The following is a 20,141-nucleotide window of genomic DNA, read 5'->3' as shown; positions in this document are numbered from 1 at the left end:
TGTAACTCTCAGCAGCAACAGCAGGAGAAGAATGGAAAAGAGAATTGAAATAAAGCCATGCCCTCTGAGTTAAGCCCGCATGGAGGTCAGTCACATAGCAGACAAGAAGCCACATAGCATAGCAGCGAGAACTGTAGAGAAGGAAGGAAGTCCAGAGCCCAGAGCACTAGTGAGAGACCCCTTAGAGCATAGATGGAGAGGGGGATGGGGTTCGGAAAGGCAAGAGACCCCCCAGGGAAAATAAAAGGTGGAGGAAATCAATCAAGTCAAACTAAACAAGCTGCCTTTTGCTGTCCTTCCCACTGGTGGGGAGGGTCTGGGGGTGGGGAGTGGTCTAAGTCCATTCCCTGGATGCCCAAAGTCAGTCTCCTTAAGGTGTCTGGCAAAACACACGGTAGAGGGTTATTGAAAATCTCCTGGGATTTGGGGGAAACTAGGCATTTCAGTCTCTGTGGGGGAACCCCTGGATCTGAAGAGGCAGGGCAACAGACTAGGTCAGAAGTTCTGTTTTGTAGGCAGAGAAACGCTAGGTATAGACCATACCCAGCCAGGACTCCTTGAGTTCTCATCCAGATGAGGTCCCTGGGTGGTAAAGGATATGGGATGGCGGTGCTTTTGGATCTTCCAGAAGCTAATGCACCAGGTGGCAAGTCTTCCCATCCTGCAGAAGTGAATGCTGACACCCCAACCCTCAGCCCCCCCCACTCCACTTCCCAAATTGAGATGAGAGAGAAAATGTTTTCTTTCTGAGAAAATGCTTTGGATACTGTGGTGGTTTGGAAGAAAATGATCTCAGAGGAGAGTGGCACTCATGGGGGAGTGGGTGTGGCCTTCCAGAGGAAGTGAGTCACTGCGGAGGGGCTGGCTTTGAGGTCTCATATGTGCTCAAGATACTGCCCAGTTCACTTCCTGTTGCTTACTGATCAAGATGTAGCCAGCACCATCTCTGCCTGCACGCCACATGTCCCACCACGATGATAATGGACTGGACCTCTGAAATGTAAGTGAGCGCTCCCAATTAAATGTTTTTCCTTATAAGAGTTGCCATGGTCAATAGAAACCCTAACTAAAACAGATACGACGTTGTGATTATTTACATAATGCGAAGTTTTGAGAAAAACTCTTTTGGGCCTCAAAAAGGGAAAAAGGAAAGAGTATCAGCCCTCTAGCATGGAGAAGAGCTGGGAGAGACTCCTTCAGGGACTTCCCCCTACAAGGAAAACAGGCAGTTACTATTCGTCCCATCAAGACCAAGCACTGCCCCTTCCCCAGCTTGCTATCCACCCTGTTCATTTCCTGGGGAGTGCTCCCCTGACTTGGCAATCTATAGTTGCTCACTGTCTTTGTGACTCCAGATGCTCTCTCACCTGTGTGGACAATGAAGTTCAGCCCAGTGGCTGGTACACCTGGGAGCCTCTGAAGCAGTGATGCCAGGCTACCTCAGAGACATTTTGAGAATACCACCATAAAACAAATGTCCTGGACATTACAAGGATTTGGTGCCTGCTGGTGTCTGGCTTAATAAAGAGAACCAAAGGATGGTTTAACACAGTGAAAGTCAGCGTAGTGAAATGCGAGGCACCAACTCTTTAAAATGAGATGGGAGGACACATGGAAGGAGTCTGGGGGAAGACATTAGGCTTTCAGGAATGGAAAAGTGTTTACTGCTTAGCACCATTAGCTTTGTGTTGTCTGAAAAGTGGGCCCAACGTCAGCCTCAGTGCCAGGCAGAATCCCTGCAGGAGCCAGGGTAGTCGGTGTGACAGATGCCTTACTAGTTATTAAAAACCTTAAACTACATAAATCTACACGAAACCGATAAAATATATATGTGTGCAACACCAGTGTTAAAATCTAGTTCCTTGGTCAATATTTTCAAGAAAAAAAAATACAATAGCTATCCAAAAGTCTATCATAGAGCAAGATTATGCACAACAGTGGAAGTCTTTTCTACTAGGTAAAGACATAAAGAAATAATATCAATCATAGTAATTGAATACGCTAGTGCTGGTTGATGACTAAGAGTTTTTTCTGCCTTGAAAAAACAAAACAAACAACAAACCCTCAGAGAAAGCACTGAAAGGGAGAACGGACTAAAAACACTTTGGAGAAATTCCATGAGACCAAAGAGTAGTGGAGACTCCCCGACATCTCCAGGCTGCACAGCCCTCGGCAGGTACTCACTCACGTGCTTGCCAGTGCGGAAAGAAGCCAAGAGGGCGGAAAGGGAAAAGTTCACAAGGAAAGCAGGACTTGATGAATTTTATGTTATCTCCAGCATGAGTTCTCAGGGTACCACCAGAGGATAGAAGATGGTTTCTGAGTGCTTGTGCATGGGGGGCAGAGACCCAGGTTTGGTGCTGCTGGATTGTAACTCCACCGTTCAGAGATCAAGAGTTCAAGGCCATCCTCAGGTACAGGAGACCTTGTCTCAAAAGGGTGGGGGAGGTGAGACCAGAAGGGTAAAGGGAAGGAGGCCAGAAGGGAGGCCAGAAGAGAAGAAATCAAGGTCTGTCCTAAATCCCTGCACCACCTCTTCCTTGCTGTATGACTTGGGCAAAAGGCTTAATCTCCTTGACCCTCTGCTTCTTTGTCAGGAAAATGGAGACGCTCTCCCTCCCTTCTGAGGCCTGCTTTGAAGACTAGGTGACACCCCTAAACCCTCTAATTCAGATAAGTCTCAGAAAAGGGTCTCTGAATTGCATTGGCATGGCTTTCAGTATTTGTCCCCAAATTCCATTTCATTCCTGTTTGGGGCACCTACATAGAGAACTTTCTTTGGCTTCCAGACCAGAACCCGAATTCCCAGCCTCTGAGTTTCTTCCCATTGCTAATTGCTGCTCACAGCTCCGTGACAGCTGTGTCTTTCCTGTTTGGTGACTGACAAATCAATCAAAAGCTGCTTTTGTAGTGGAGCGATTTGGGGGGCTGCTGAAGTGCCTGGTGGAATGTGTGATCCTGACAGCTCTCCTAGGGCTGGGGAGTGGGATTAGATGCACTCACTAAAGGATGCTCTGGGGTTCCAAGTTGGTGCCCACCCCACCCAGCTTAACCAGCCCACCAATTGATAAGTGCCCAGAAGCCTGGGTCCTAGTTAACAGGGTAATGGTTGTTTGGGAGCCAATATCACAACAGGACTGTCTGCACATATCCACAGCACTATAGTCGGTCAGCCACACCCTGAGCAGCTTCCCTCACTCCTCTCCCTCTGCTCATTTAAGTTCAGATCCCTTCTGATCCCATCCAGCTCTATGTTCAATGAAAGGCGATGGGCACCCCCCCCCCCATCAGTTTGCTCCTGGTAAGGACTCAGCAGCAGCTAACAGTATATTAAACAACTTTTATGCAGAAAGTATGTGGGTCTTAAAGTGGGATTCCACCAAAGTAATCTGCCGCTGAGACTGATCAATTACTGTGTGTCTACTGGGCACTGAGTATGGTAAAGACTGCGAGACCAACAAACGAATAGGCAACTTCCAGTCCTCAAGCTGAACTGGGGGAAATGCTCTTGTTTACATCTCTGAATCATTGGAGAAAAATTAGTCAGGGCTAATCAAGGTGTAATCAAAGCCCAGAGCCTTTTGAGAGAAATCAAAGCATTCTGATTACAGGGCCAGGCAAGGCTGCAAACAGTCCGACCAGCACCATGGAAGAGCAGTTTTTTTCTCTTCTTTCTTCTTTCTTCCATTCTGTCTTTCTTTCTTTCTTTCTTTTCTTCCTTCCTTTCTTTCTTTTTCTTCCCTTCTTTTGCCCTTCCTTTCCTTCTTTCTTCCTTTTCTTTCTTCCTTTCTATCAATAAGATGATTTATTTATTTTTATTCTATGTGCATTGGTGTTAGCCTGCATGTTTGACTCTGTGAGAGTCAAACCATGGAACTAGAGTTACAGACAGTTGTGAGCAGCCATGTGGGTGCTGGGAATTGAACCTGTGCTCTTAACCACTGAGCCATCTCCAAAGACCAGTTTTCAAGCTGACTATTATTACAAAGCAAGAAGTATCTGCTAGGCAAAACTGAAGATATGCACCCCCAAATGAGGGAACAGCACAAGCATGGCACAGGATGCCCCTAAAATGCATTTGAAAGCAGGGGTGGTTGGGAAAGAAACAAGGGTGAGTGGAGAAATCCTAGTGAAACTGAGAAGAGAAACAGAGATGAAAGCTCAGGGAACAAGAGCATCATTGTAGTTGCAACACCTGCCATTTATCATGTCTCTATTTTCTTTTCGACTGGACAGATGCTCTGCTTTCCAGAATGAATCTTGATGCATCTGTTAGAGCCTGCCTATAACTTTGGGGTGCTGAGGCACAAGTGTTAAAAGTTTAAGGCCAGCCTGGGCTAGATTTTAGACTGTCTCCAAAAACTGTGAGTGTGTGGTCAGGGTAGGGTAGGTGAGTTGGGGGTGAAGGGGTGTTAGACAAGGCTCCATCTGTAAAGTACTTGCCTTGCAAGGGTGAGAATCTCGATTTCTATGCCCATATTACATGTAAAAAGTTAAGGATATGCTCATAATCCCAGATATTTTGAGGTAGGGAAAGATAGAAGGATGCCCAGAGCTCAATGGCCAGCTATACCAGTCTTTTTAGTGGATTTCCAGGCCAGCCCCAAGCAAACAGTGGGTGGTACCTGAAGAAAAACACCTAAGGTTGTCCACACACAAACACACAAACACACACACACACACACACACACACAAAGCAATCAGAAGGAATCTCTGTTAAGTTGCAGTAGTGACTTACTCTGCAGGCACACGCTAAGCCTCTGCCCACAGTCAGATCTCCAGGCAAGGATCCTCCACAATGGTGGGGCTTTGGGTTTTCACTGTAAATCTAAAATATATTTGAAGAGTTTTCAGGCAAAACAACAGGTTGGTTCATGAGCTCCCAAGCCCAACTCCACACTTCTGGCTGTGTGATCCTAGGCAAATTAGTGTCCCCTCAGTTGTCTTACCTGTAAAATGAAATACAAGGCCATTCGTACCATCAAGAGTATTTTGAGGAGGGGGGAATGGGGACTGTCTGAGGACTAGTGAGCACAGAGCCAGGCTGTGGGGAGCACACTGCCACTCCTTAATATGATAGCTCCTCCCCACCTCTTGACTAAAGGCTAACATAGCACACCCAAGGACACGTGGGCAGGGCAGAAACAAAGTTTATTTTCTTTTCATCTTATGGGCAGGGGGCAGGGGCATGCCTGTGATGCCGGCCCTCTAGAAGGTATCACAAAGCAGAAGGAAAAGGTGAGACTTGATGACTTCAGCATCACTCCAGCTCACAAAACATTTCTCCAGTGTTGGCATGAATATTTCTCCCTCCAAGGAATCTTCCTGAATCTCTGCTACCCACCCAGACTGACCTCCAAGGCTTGCCTAGTTGCCTTCCATATCCACAGATACTATGATCTGACTCAATGAGAGTGAGATTGCCTTCTTTGAGAGCCCAGACTGTCTTCGAATCTGATATGTAGTATGGCAGTGAAATGACAAGAATCAAGAGAGCCTCCAACAGTGCTGGGTCCCCATCCTGCATCCACAAACCAATCAGCAAGTCTCAACACTTTCTCATTCATCTTCCTTCTTTTCCTTCTTTCTTTTCACATAGATGTAGTGTGTGTGTGTGTGTGAGTGTGTGCTCACACATGTATGTGTATCGTGTGTGCAGACGCCTGCAGGAGCCAGGAGAGGGCATCGATCCCTGGGACCCCTTGGGGTTACAGGAGGTTGTGAGCCACCCATGTGGGTCCTGCAAGCTGAACCCCGGTCCCCTGCAAGAGCTGTGTGCCCTCTTAACTGTGGAGCCATAATCTCTCCAGCCCCAAATCTTCTTTCGTAAGTCCTTGTGCAGGCCTAAGGCTTTGCCCCCAAGGAGACAGATTTCTTGAAAATGTTGTTATTCTCGCAAAAACCTGCCTTAACCCATCTTTGGTTGTCTCTTGACTAGCTATCCCAACATTTTCAAGTATTTGGGGTTCAAGGCTTTGAGGGGAAAAAAACCTATCAAGTATTCAAATCAATCTTTCTCCTCTTTATTGATAGCACCTGCAGCCTGCTGGTTAACTTATCCAATCAAAGCTGCCTACAGCACACAGGCTCCTGCAGCCAACAACTGGAGGAGGTGCTCAGTGAGTCCTCGGTGATTTCAGCTGCCCCTCAGTAAATGTGGGAAGCCAGTCTCAATTCTCCTGCACCTGTAGAAAAAAAGTGCTGTTTCTCAACCTGAATTCTCTGCTTTTATCCAGCTCACAGAAGTCACTAGAACTCAGCTACCGACATGCAGAGTTAGAGCAGACAGCTGCAAATCTGAAAGGAAGCAAGGAAGGAAGGAAGGAAGGAAGGAAGGAAGGAAGGAAGGAAGGAAGGAAGGAAGGAAGGAAGGAAGGAAAAGAACAATAGAGGTCCCTTTGTCCTACCCTTGAAATGCTTGGGAGTTGACTCAACCACCTCTTAAGAGGATCTAAATTACTAGAGCAGGTAGGGATGTATGAGCTATCCTTCTGTCAGATATCAAGCAGGGGTTACTCAGAAAGGTTAAAAAAAAGATGGAGAAGCAGCCATGGTGCTAAACTACTACTAATAATGATAGCTAGCTTGTGATTAATAATGACAATGGTAATGATAACTGGCTAGGTTCCAGCAGTACTCACTGTGGGTCCAGCCCTGTGCTGAAACAGCTCTGTGACTGTCTATCTTTCACAAGGCCTTCCATGTATAAAGGGTTACTATTTTCCACATTTTACATTTGAGGAAACATGACCCTGAAATGCTGTCAGTGTGACAGGTATACAGCAGGTGCCCTGCAGACTGCAGGGCCCTTGCTAGTTACCAGAATCAGTGTGTCCCAGTGTATGGGGTGGGGTAAGTAATGTTATCCTGGCTCACAGTTTGAAAGCTTCCAGTCCATCCACAGGAGGGGAGATAGGTGGAGCAGAGCATCACCCAGTGTGACTGGGGGGTAGGGCAAGGAAGAAACCATTGTGTGTGGCTTTCTCATCCCCCAACCCTCTTAGTAACTCCAAAGCCCCAGGCCATAGGTGGGTGGCAACACTCACCTTCAAGGTATGTCTCCCCAACTCCATTAATTTTCTCTAAAAACACCCTCACAGATGAGACCAGTGGCACACTCCACCAGTCTTCTATATGACTCTAAACCAAGACAAGTGGATGATGAAGATTAAAGGTTTCAAACCCTAGTCTGGACACTGAATTCTCTTCAGCAGTAGGTTGTTGGGTTCACCATTTTATCTTTGGTTTATACACACTGCAGACAGAAGAGGGTGACTTTATCCCCTTTCCGGGTGCTTAGCAGGCTGAGCCAAAAAGGGAGCTCAAAAATGGTCTGTTTTATTAGTAAGTGTGCCTATGCTGAGTCAATGCAGTTCGAGGGTGCTGACTGGTGAACGATGGAGCTATGGACTGGGTGTTCACAGACTTAAGCTATGTCAGCCGGGATGTTCTGTTTGAATTCTTGCTTTGCTGTGACAGGCTGTCTTGTTTGCTGTGGGATAGTATCATAAATCTAAAAATACATACACCTGGGAAGTTCAAGCTCACCTTGACCACTGTCCCGTGGTCAAGCAGCTGTCCTGTGTGGCTTGACTTCCTTCCTTCTAAGATCTAAAATGCAAAGATGGCCTAGTCTTTTTTAGTAGACAGAAGAGCGAAACCAAAGCACCACCCTGGCAATTCTGAAGAAAAGGGGCAAAGGATGGGCACCGCCCTTCCAGAAAGCCTACCTAACTGATTGACAATCTGACAAATGATTTGAGCCTATTTTGTTTGCCATCAACACTGAAATGCCACCATTGACTATAAACTTCTAGCAGGTTCATCTGAGAGAATAGCTGTCAGTTCTCTGTCCCCTCAGACAAATGTCTGGCATCATGTAGCCAGAATTCCACCATCCTGTGGAATCGCTGGTAACTCCTGGCTCAGCCTATCTGTCAGTATTAGTAGTTGGGTGACCCCTTTCCCCCACCATCCCTGCTGGTATACTATGTGATGCCTCAATGACAGCTTGTCTGGGAAAGGAGCTGGTGTGGGAAAGTCTCTAAGAGTAAGGAGAAAATCCTCTGGCAGGGTTGGTCTTAGGCTAATAGCAATGCATTGCCCTCTTGAATGGCACCCCAGCAAAGCTTGCCAATCTCGTCCCTTTACCCTCCCACTTTAGCACCCAGAGCATTTTGGTCCAGAAAGGTAAAGACAAGCTTCTAATGATGACAGCCAAGTTCTCCTAGATTCAAATTTCACTGAGTTCTATTTGTGTGATTTAATTTCCTTCTCCTCCGACAGAATTAAATACCGAATGCCGTTCCCAGGTCTTCTAAAGTCCAATCTCCTAAATGCTTTGTTTCCAACTTACATAAAAGTTCAAATTTCCTCTCTCTCTGCTCAAATTTCTGCCAAAACAGAGAACACTGGTGAAAATTTTTGAAGATAATTAACATATCAGATATCTGCAATAAAGTAATCATGCATGTCTTGGATCATGAGACTCTGGTTAGCTGTTATTAATCACAAATATTATTCATGTCATTTGTAATACTCTTGTTGGTGGCTGTTTTTATGCTTGGTGGATTCCAGCTTGAAGTCTCCCGCTCCAGGCACAGGGCCCCTCATACTCCACCTCTCTGAAAGAGGCCAGATTTGATAGCGTCATGTAGAACACAGTGGACCTTCAGGGGGAACAACACTGAGGGAAGTAATTATCTATTCACACTGGGCTGCCTACAAATAAAGTGAGAAAAATCACCTTCTCAGGACTCACATGAAAAACATAATGTAGTTAATATTAAATACAGGGATTGGGCAAGCAGTCTCTTTTTACAGTGTGTGCCGATGTGTCCTTGATCAGGGGCTGTTTTGTTTATGATTAATGAATGACTCACCTTGAGCTGTGTTCCATTCAGTGCATGCCTCATTATGAATCTGAAGAGGTCGTTTGTGCCATGGATTTAAAATAAAAACCTCTTTGTACATTCAGAAGGTTAAGAGTTTGACACTGGTGCAAAATTAGGGCGTAAAGAACTTGGGACTTGGGGCTTTGGTTGGTGGCAGGGTTCCTTTTGAACTTTCAGAATTGGAAGAGAAAGTGTAAACCTGGGCTTGGATTTTAAAGAGATTCTGGAAGGACCCCCTTGGGTTGGTGGATCCGTGTGACTGAACTGGACCTGAGGGCTCCTCTGTGTCTTCAAGACCCACATGGGGAAAGGCCCTTCCCATTGCTGAAAGAGGGGTGTACAGAGGCAACTTCAACCCACCCCGATTAACTGTGTGCACAAAATCATGAGGCACAAGTATTAGGTCAGACCAGGGTTTTGCTTCTCTCTTCATCGTCTGACAGCTCTTCTTTTGATAACCCCTTTTCTTCCTTAGAACCCTTTGTCAGGCTAGACATGAACATAAGGAGTAAAATGCTTGCCCCACATGAGCCGGGCCCTAGGTTAGATAGCCAGTTCCACAACACACACACACACACACACACACACACACACACACACACACACACTTAAAATCCCTTACCACATCCATCATAATGAATTCCCAACTACATTTAGGTATGTTGGTTTGCAATGTGACCTACCAGAGCCAATAAAACCAAGGAACCAATTCAGAGCAGAAGATGAAGATAATAACTAGGTTTAAAAAAAAAAAAAAAAAAAAAAAAGGTGTGCCTTAAAAAAATAGATTTCTAATTAAAACAAAAAGCAAACAAACCCTCTGACAAAACCAGATATGGTGTGGTATACTGTGCACCTGTAATCTCAAGAGATTAAGGCAAGAGAATTACCAGTTTAAAGCTATACTAGACTATATAGCAAGATCCTACCAGGAGGCATCAAAGAGAAAATGAGGCAAAAGGGAGGGAATATAGAAACCCAAGAAAGGAAAACAAGAAAGGCAAAGGAGGGAGGGTTGACAGAACTAATAAGCCTCTGAAAACAAACTATAGCCATGTCTACTTCTCACTGCATGTGAGTGCATACCCACACCCAATCATACCCATAATACATGTGCTGAGGAGAGAGAGAGAGAGAGAGAGAGAGAGAGAGAGAGAGAGAGAGAGAGAGCAGTCTTTCAGCACACACAGATTTGTTCTGTGGCCTGAACACAAATTCGTGTGTCTGAGACAGGTGTTCATGTTGGGAAGTGAGCGTTAGTCCTCTCCATCACTTCCAGCAGTGGCACAGACATGTGGTCTGGCCACCTGTGGGCCCCACCACAGCTCAGTTAATGATTTTTCCACAGGGGTCTGTGCGCTTACTTGTGCATTCAAATGAGAACTTGTCACACAGACATAAAAGCTTATGCATGAACAGAGCTTGGCGGTTGACTAAGGATACCCACTTCATGGTAGACATAGTTCATTAGTCACCTACCCAACTTTTTATTAAGGCCAGGTTATTGCTTTATGTGTGAGAGAAACTGTGTCCTTTGATCAGAGCCATGGAGATGGGATTAAATAACAGCAGCTCCCAGACCAGGGCTTCAGCCCTGACTCCTCCCTGACTATGCCACTTTGACCAGCCTGTCCCTTCTTGGTCTCCAGTGATGTTGCTGTAAAATGAGACAACTATGGGCTAGATAGACCTTAAAGTTACTCCTTATGGTCACGCTTATGACCTATGATTGTTCTAGAAACACTGTCCCACTTGTCAGCATTCTATAGTTCTGTTCAAATACCAAGAAACATCTCTTTCAGTGTGCTTGGCAAAGTTGAGTCTGGCTTTGCCAAAACTGAATTCAGAGACTCAATGGTTGGTCCTCCTCCAGAGTATCCCTTTCCTCGAAGGCCTGAGTTCTAAGCTTTGCTTGACTACCGTCACTAAGTGCACTCAGAGTTGGACAATGCATGCCCACCACAGGCTGACAGAAACCAAATGTTTACAACTACAAATGCATGTTTCTTGCCTTCCAAGTTCCCCAGGGAAGCTTCCTAGAGTTGTCTTCCCAAGGAAGACACCAGACAGAGTGTCCTTACAGACATTTCAGAACAGCACAGCGGGTGCCAGAACAAAGTAAACACCCAACAAATTTTCTTAATAGAGTTAACACAAATTATCATAAAACATTTTTCAAAGATTCACAACCCAAGCAATTTTTAAAATATACTATAAAAGGAGAAGATTTTGATGGATTAAAGAAAAAAGTGTTTCATCTGATACAATTCTATCATCCAAAAAAGGCTCCCAACAGACTAAGAAGACAGAGGAGTAAAATGGTGCCCTGTGGGTCTGTTTTATCACATGCTGGTAAGATAGCCATTGCCTACAATGTCTGAAAGCTAAGACACTAGCTTGTCTCCAAACAAACAATAATCAAATGAGAATTTTGTCCCTAAAGTCACAACTTGGCTGCCATACCTCCATAAGCCCATCCAGTAACTTCGTCTTACATGTATCATAGGCCAAAACCATTACCTCCAAGGACCCTGTACTAGTTCGTTTTGTATTGTTGTGATAAACACCATGACAAAAAGAAACTCGAGGGGAAAAAATAGCTTATTCCATCAAAAGAACTTATTTCCTCATACCCCATAGTCCATCATGAAGAGTCAGGGCAGTCAGGGCAGAAATGCAAGGCAGGAACCTGGAGGCAGGAACTGAAGCAGAGACCATAGAAGAACTTGGCTTACTGGCTTGCTCCCCATGGCTTGCTCACCCAAATTTTATTTTTAGTTTTATGTTTGTTTGTTTATCTTGATTTTTTAAGACAAGATTTCTCTGTATAGATGCTGTCCTGGAACTCTCTCTTTAGACCAGGCTGGCCTCAAATTCAGAGATCCAACTTCCTCTACCTCCTGAGTGCTAGAATTAAAGGCAATCACCTCATCCTACTTTCCTATACAACCCAAGACCACCTACCCAGATGTAGCACCACACACAATGGAGTGAACACTCCCATATCAATCATTAATCAAGAAAGGCCCTACAGGCTTACCTACAGGCCAGTCTTTGAAGGCATTTTCTCAGTAGAAGTTCCTTCTCCCATACAACTCTAGCATGTTCCAAGTTGACAAAATACTAACCAACAAAGACCTTAAGAACCATTACTGGAAAGTCTCTTAAAAATGGGGGCTGAGGCTGGGCATGGTGGCCACATCTTTAATCCCAGCACTTGGGATGCAGAGGCAGGCTGATCTCTATGAATCTGAGGCCAGCCTGGTCTACAGAGTGAGTTCCGGGACAGCCATGAGCTATACAGAGAACCCCTGTCTCAAAAAAGGGGAGCATAGGGGGTTGAAAAGGAACTTACCTGGCTACCCAGCATGTATCTGCTATACTTGTCCCAGGACCACAAAACTAATGAATGAACAAAATCCTGTATAGCCATCCCTAACTTCCTTGCATCCAGTGATTTGCATGATGCCAATTTCCTGAGAACTGGAGGGCCCAGCGCACTCTCAAGTGCTTCTCTATCTTTTCTGAGGGTTCAGATGCAGTAGACTCTAGTGCTAGGATCTTGCCTGCTATCCTGCAAAACACTGGAGGCCCCACTTGATTTTCCCTGTATGTCTTCCCTGCCTTCCCAACCACCCTTCAAACCAGGACATTTAACCAGAGGGGTTGGTGGAGCATGGCATGCATGGACTGCAAAGAGAGTGGGGGCAGAGAACTCTGCTCATTCATGCTGTGGGACCCAAGCACTGAGCCAGCGACTCCTTCATGGAGCCAGCTCATAGCAGAGGACACTCCATGCTCTTCCCAACACCAACTAAGTTCTGTTTTTGCTAAGCCATGCCATTTTCTTTGTCAATCATACTTTCCTCTTGGTCCATGTTGTCCAGTGTGACCAAGCCCAACTTCAAGGCCTGACACTACAGCCAGTTAAGCTGAGCATCCCCCTCTCCAGAGTAGCTAGTTTAAAGAGCTCACTTAGGTTGTTTAAACAAGTTAAGGGAAACTGTGGGCAGGCTACAGCAACCATAGAAAGTAGCCACTCTCTGTCCCCAGGAGCCGGTCTGGTGTAAGGGTCTGTAAGCTGCATCCCTCACTATGCTAGAGGTGACAGAACACAGGAAAGCAGTGAGGAGAAAGAGGAAGTCCACACATGAACAACGCTGCTGATTTTCTTTTTCTTCTTTTTCAGGCAAAGGAAAGGAGTGGCTCAAATAGATGCAGAAGGCTAGAGACCATTCCACACAGACTTCATGGTCACACAGAACCCAAAGGATGTGTTAGGGAAGCAAAGGGGAAAAGAAGATTCTGGCCAGAGGGAAGAACAGATACAAAGGCCCTGAAGTAGAAAGCTATATGCTGAAGGAACAGGAAGCTGTCCAATGAGGCTGAAGCCCTGGGCACAGGGGAGTGTGTGACTAGATGGGGACAAGGAAGTGGTGTGTGTGTGTGTGTGTGTGTGTGTGTGTGTGTGTGTGTGTGTGTGTGTGGTGTTTCATCTCCACGTAAAGGCATTTGGGGTTTGGGGTTTTTTTAAATACTGCAACATAGCTTTTTTTTTTTTTCTCCAGTCCCGGGAATTGTTTGAGCCCAGGACAGATATCTGCTAGGCAAATACTCTACCAAGGAGCTACAATTACAGCGGTTGTTTTAATTTTTGAAACAGAATCTTGCCAATTCATCCAGAATGGTCTTGAACTTGTTCTAGAGGCTAGGCAGTACTGGGATTGTAGGTTGCCATGCCTGGCTGTGTACATGGAGCTTCAATCCTTCCAGAAGCTCAGCTTAGTCACTTGACTCGGCCAGAGCCATCTGGGGTCTAGAGACAGCCCAAAGTTCTGTGTTCTCTCAATCCAGGGCAATGGAGAATCAACAGAAAAATATTTGCTTCAGAGGAATTACTGGATTATTGTTTGATTGACAGTCTACATTCTGTGCCCTTTCTGTTTGCCTTTCCCCCCTGGCCTTTGTGGAATGATTGCACAATCTGTAATGATATTCAGGCAGAAATTGACCTGCTCTTTGTGTTACAAAGCTCCAAACTCGGTATTGCATCATCTCTTTCAAAAATGTCTAAGCGAGAACACTCAGCAGAGTCCAGGAACCTTTGAACCCCTGTTTGTTGGCTATTGTAGTTTATGTTTTCTGTAATGTTCTGAACCATTTGTACCTTAGATTATTAATCTATAACCAAACACAACTCTGGCTGGACAAGCCATCTTCCCCAATCAAGGGAAGCCAGGAACATGACCAAATCTGTTAGCTTCTCTTAGAAATCTGTCAATAAACTCATTTTAAACCTTTATTCTGGCATCTCTCCTCTTTTATATTTCATGGGACACTCTCAAGATAAGATCAAAGCTGCTGTGCCATGGTCATTAGCCATCAAGACTGACCCAAGAACTAACTTCAAAAACATTGTTCTTTCACATTCTGACACAAAAAGGGCCAAAAAGAAAATAATTGTTCATAGCAATCTGCTTTCTATTTGTACATGCAAGTGTGTCATAATGCCAGATGTCCCCGTTAGCACATTCACATTATAAATTAATAAACATTTATGATGGCTATAATATTGATGAGCTATAAATAGATAAAAAGAAAAGCCTAGATAGAGTCTAGAAAAAAAAGAGTCCCCACTATGAAGGGTGTCACATTGTGTCACATGAGCTTCACCAGCCTCTGACAAAGTTGGTCACCCTTCTGAGTCTTTGAACCTTTCCCCCTTTCCTTATCTGTTCAGTTTGGACAACAACAGGATGAATCTCATAAAATGTCTCCCCTGAGAATATTTACTGAGCACCTACTATACCCCTAGCATGTCCACAGGCAGTAGGTTGCTAAGCCCAGATCATCTTGAAGCTGGTACCCTCCCTGGAGAAGATCACATAAGCGTATAAGCTAACCGATGGCTGTCAGATGGTGATGCCATTATGGAGAAATAGTAAGTATAAGGAAAAGGAAGATAAAAAGGATATTTGGAGGAAGGGGAGGAGGAAAGGAAGGAGGAGAAAATGGGGAAGAGGAAGGGAAGGAAGGAAGGCCTGAAGAGAAGGAGGGAGAAGAAAGGAGAAACAATGGCGACCATGATGATGATGGCAGTGATAATGGAAAGCAAAGTAAGAGAAACTTCACATAGACTTCAGATCGGTCTTTAGGCAGGTTTGCTCTCAGAAGAGTCAACATTTAAATCCAACCATCACTAAGAAGAAAGCAGAGGCAACAGAAGGACGATCAATGAGAAGACAACAAAGGCAGAGAAGGGAGTTAGAAGGTGGGAGTAGTTGTGGAAAGGTAGGCAGAGGCAAAGTCAGGACCCTCCAGGGCTGTATAAACAATTTGGACTGGTCAATAGAATCCTTGGACCAGAGGTTTTAAAAGATAAAAAATAAAAATAAGTAAATTAAAATCTTGATTAGTGACAGTGAAGAAACTTGCCTATGGGTGGAGATTTTTAAACTATGGCTCGTGTGGTGTAGACATCAAGAAGTGACTGAACCCTGATCCTATTTCCCATGTGGTGAGGACATGGGATCAGGAACATGTGACAGTTGCTCATCACAGGGCACTGTCCCAGAAGCAGACATCTAGGGCCAGAAACAGGGTCACTGTAACCCATGAGGCCAAACACCTAGCTGTGCACATCTACCTTCTGCCAGGAGTAGCCCAAAAGTCATGGTTTACATGAGATAGTAGTCTATTTCCCTGTATGGCCCAGAACTAAAATAGTATGTTAGTGATATCAAGGACACACACCCTCCGTCTCCCACTGCGTTCTGCCAGTGCTAGCACTCAGCTTCTCTCTCAGCTTGCTGCAAGGGTAGCAGGGAAATGTAGTTTTTAGTTGTCCAACTATGAGCTAAAGCAAAACCTTTCTTTTCTTAGTCCAAAAGGCTTTTAGGAGGATGATTTTGGTTTCTGCCATAACTCCCAACCTTGAGCAAAAATGGCTTTAGATATTTTTAGCCCAAAGAGAAGCTCTCCGTTGTCTACCAAATAAAATGATTAGATCTAAGAAAGATAGTGAATTGACATGCCATTGTGTATAGACATTTTTCCCCCTCTGTGCATTCCTCAGATTTGTGCTACATTCAAATAGCAGATTCTTTGCTTGCTTTAAAATAACTCCATGGGTGCAGCATGTAGTTATTGTCGTCCCAACATTGAGAAGGGCTGAGGCAGGAGGAGCATGACCTTGAAGCCAACATGGGCTACATAGAGACACTTTGTCTCAAGTACAAAGACAAGAGGTGGAGAGATGCCTCAGTGATTAAGAGCACTTATTGTTCTTCCAGAGGACCAAGGTTCAGTTTCCAACACCCATATGGTGGCTCACAATTATCTGTAACTCAAGTTCCTGGTATCTGACCTCTTCTGTCCCCAGGCACATTTGTGGTACACACACACACACACACACACACACACACACACACACACACACAGGCAAAACACACATACATATAAAATAAAAATAATTAAATGTTTCTTTAAAAGGACAAGGTCAAGCAACAGCGAACCATGAGCAAATTGGATGTTTCCACATATACGGTCTCTCTTGTGGTCATTTTCCCAGCAGGGAAAACAGTGGACTGTAGTTCTTGGTCCTCTTTCCCTTGCATTGACAACAATTTCAAATCAGCTGTTAGGACTCTGAGTTAGGACTTTGAGTATTAAAACAATTACAGTTCATTAATTCATAAATGTAAGCCTTTAAAAATCACTAACCCAGCACTGTTATAACTATGACTATGAACATTTAATCTATGATCCACTTTGCTGTTATACTAGTAAGTGTACTCACCAACTTTTGTGTAGGTGGAGAGAACTGGAACTAACAGAAGGAGGGGAATCAAAAATTAGGATATATTATGTGAGAAAAAAAATTATTTTCAATAGAAGAGAAAAACCAAGTTTGGAGTCTTTCCTGTTTGTGTGTACTTGCTTGCACTGTACTTGTTTGCACTGTACTTGCTTGCAATGTAAAGATGTGACTCTGCCTAAGGCACCTTATGATTGGTTTAATAAAGAGCTGAACAGACAATAGTTAGGCAGGGAAGGAGAACCAGGACTTCTGGGGGAGAAGAGGAAGAAGAAGAGGAATCTAGGCTCAAGTGGATTTTGCTAGCAGACTTGGAGTAAGTCAGACTTGCTGTACTGAAGAAAGGTAAAAGCCACATGGCAGAACATAGATTAATAAAAGCAGGCTAAGTTATAAGAGCTAGAGGGAACAGGTGTGGTGGAACATGCCTGGTGGTGCATGCCTTCAATCCCAGCACTTGGAAGGCAGAGGCAGGGGGATCTCAGGGAGCTCGAAACCAGCCTCGTCTACAAAGTAAGTTCCAGGAGAGCCAGGACTGTTATACAGAGAAACTCTGTCTCGAAAGAAAGAAAGAAGGAAGGGAGGGAGGGAAGGAGGAAGGTAGGGAAAGAAGAAAGAAAGAAAGGTATAGAAAAGAGAAAGAGCTAACAGGACAAGCCTGAGTTAAGGCCAACTTTTTATAATTAATAATAAGTCTCAGTGTTGTTAATTGCAGGCTGGTGGTCCCAATGAGAAAGTGTTTCTACACAGCAAACTAGTAGCTAAAAACTGTTCTCTGTCTATGTTTAAATAAGTAAACTAAGACAATGTCTACAAAGAGGGGGACAGAATCAGCTTTAAGCTGAAGGTTCATTTAACTAATGTAGACAGTCAGATTTGATATTGGAGATGTTGTATTAAATCATAGAAATAGCACTAAAGCTGAAGTCAATGGCAAAACGAAACATCTGGCTCATCTGAAGACTTTCAGCTGTTCTCATTCTCTGGTATGTGACTTTCTCTTCTGTAAAATGAGGGATGGGCTAACTTGGCACTACTAATGCCTGGTGTAGGGCTGCCACTTCAACATGGCTGTCCTGAGCAGACATCACTAATCAATCACTGCATTTCTCTTTTCTGCTATGCTAAGGCCTAGCTTCAGATTCCTCTCAGTATAATCCTCATTCCCTGCTCAGGGTTAAAGTAAAAGAAGAAACTTTGTCAATATCCCCTGAAGCAAATGGTTTCTAGGATCTCTACTTGTTTGAACAGGTTAGAATCTGATAAATTACAAAACATAACAAAGAAAACCTTAAGTCCAGTCAATATATCGATCTGAAATATGACAATTTGCAATTTGTTCTGACTCTGGCCTTCAAATATGAAACAGTCAAACTTACTGGCCTTAGCTAATTAAAAAATGGTTCCCTTTTGAAAAGAGTGATGTGTTAATTCCTCTACCTTGAAGCAGGGGCTTATAGAGCACGAATGTAAATTATATGCAAATATGCTTTGGGGACCTTCCTAGTTCCTAGGACTAAACTCAGCTTCTAGGGAAATGTGAAAGAGTCTGTTTCCCAGGAGGCAACTGGGAAAGTTTTCAAACGCCTTGAGGAAATTACATTTCACAATAAAAGGAGCTAGCAACGTGGAAGAGAAGCCTCTGTGGGGTGTGGAGCCTCTGTGGGGTGTGGAGCCTCTTTGGGGTGTGGGTGTGCTGGGTTAATCTCTGGTTTTCTATAACAGTATCCCCCCGTATAACTGTCCCTGCCTCCCACTGACCTGACCCAAGGTGAAGGGAAAACACTGCACAGTATTGAAAGCCCTGGCTCTGAGCATACTCCCTTGCTAGGACTGCTGAGTACATTAGGACAGGGGAGGGGAGGGCACCAAGGGGCCACGGCTAAGGCTTGGTCTTGTTCAGTCTGGGAGATCTTCACTGTGCAGAGTTCTTCTTGGTTGGACCAGCTAACCAGGGGTCATCCTGATTCCTTGTCTCCTAGAAGCGCCATCAAGCACCTAGTCAGAATTCTCTAAGCAGCTCACGCATACAACAGCAATACCAAGGACAGATTCTGCTTCTGCCTCCCAGGTCTGCCTCTTGTGTCCCTGCTGCTGTGATTCGCTCCTCCAAACTCCCTCCCTCATGGGAGCTTGTCCCTCAGAGTGATGGTCTAGAGAACAGGGCATCACTAGCAGGATGGGACTCACATCCTGTAAGAGAATCTTCAGAAAGCTGCCTCTCAGTCTGTTGTCCCTGTCGCTATGGATGTTGTAATACAGGCAAACCTAGCCCTGGTCCCAGCCCAGCCTCTCACCCACCTGAGCATGGCAAGTATATGCAAGCTGGCTCTTTAAAAGAAAGTCCACCCACTTTCTGTGGATTCCCCCCCCCCCCACTGTTTCTCTGAGGGGCACACAGGACCTTTCCTGCCCCCCCCCTTCTGTGCTTTGTCTGGTCTTACCTTATTTTCTTACCTCCCCATCAATAAAACTTTCCATATAGGTTTCTGTTCCCCCATCTGTCCACTGTCCATCACCCTCCATGGGAGGGGCCTGCCACCTGTGGTCCCAGCCCACTATCCTTTATTCCTAACAATGGAGGGACACAGTATTCATCCCTTCCAGAAGACACAGAAACAAGGGGCCATTTTGGAAACAAAGTCAAGCTTTCCCTATGCTGAAACTTCTGTTGCTTTGGACTTGGCCTTCTCAACCTCCAAAGGATACCTTTTATCCTTTTATCCTCTTTATCCTTAAAGACTCAGGCTATGATATGTTTGTTATGACAACAGGAAAAACAAAAACCAAGGCATCTAGTTCCTCTTATCTCTGTCGGAACGACAGAGACTGAGACACACCCACTGGGACCCTGTGCTTCAGAAGTGGACGAAGGCAAACTCATCTTCCTTCAAAATCTATGCTCCTGGGTAGCATGTATGCTTCGGGTGGGAGAATCACACTGAGCAGCTAGGACATATGCCGTGCTGTGGATCAGGAGGAAATGACAGCACAGGATAGCCAACAAATAAAAGGTGCAGGTTGCAGGCTCTGCCCAACTCTGGTGTTGATGTTGCCTTTACTTTCCCAATTTTCTGACACTAGGAATAGCTAGAAGTAGGACCAAGGAGGAAAGAATATGAAGTAAGATCAAGACCAGAGCTGAGAGGACAGGAAAGTCTTGTGTGGATGTCAACATGACAGACTTCACAAACACAAGTATGGGACACTCCACTAAACTTGAATATAAGTATTTTTGGTATAAATGTATACCAGACAGGAGTTAAAAATACATTTATATCAAGAAGCTACTATCATTGTTAGTTTCAGAGTTCAATTTAATTGGGTGCTGTATTTTACTCTAAATGGGGTGGGTCTACCTACAACATCCTGAGGGCTTTGAGGCAGTCCCGAGGTACTCACTAGGCTAAGAGGCTTAAAAGCAATGCTGA

This window comes from Phodopus roborovskii, unplaced genomic scaffold (assembly GCF_943737965.1).
Source record: "Phodopus roborovskii unplaced genomic scaffold, PHOROB, whole genome shotgun sequence".
Taxonomy (NCBI): domain Eukaryota; kingdom Metazoa; phylum Chordata; class Mammalia; order Rodentia; family Cricetidae; genus Phodopus; species Phodopus roborovskii.
Note: the sequence above shows the minus strand (reverse complement) of the source record.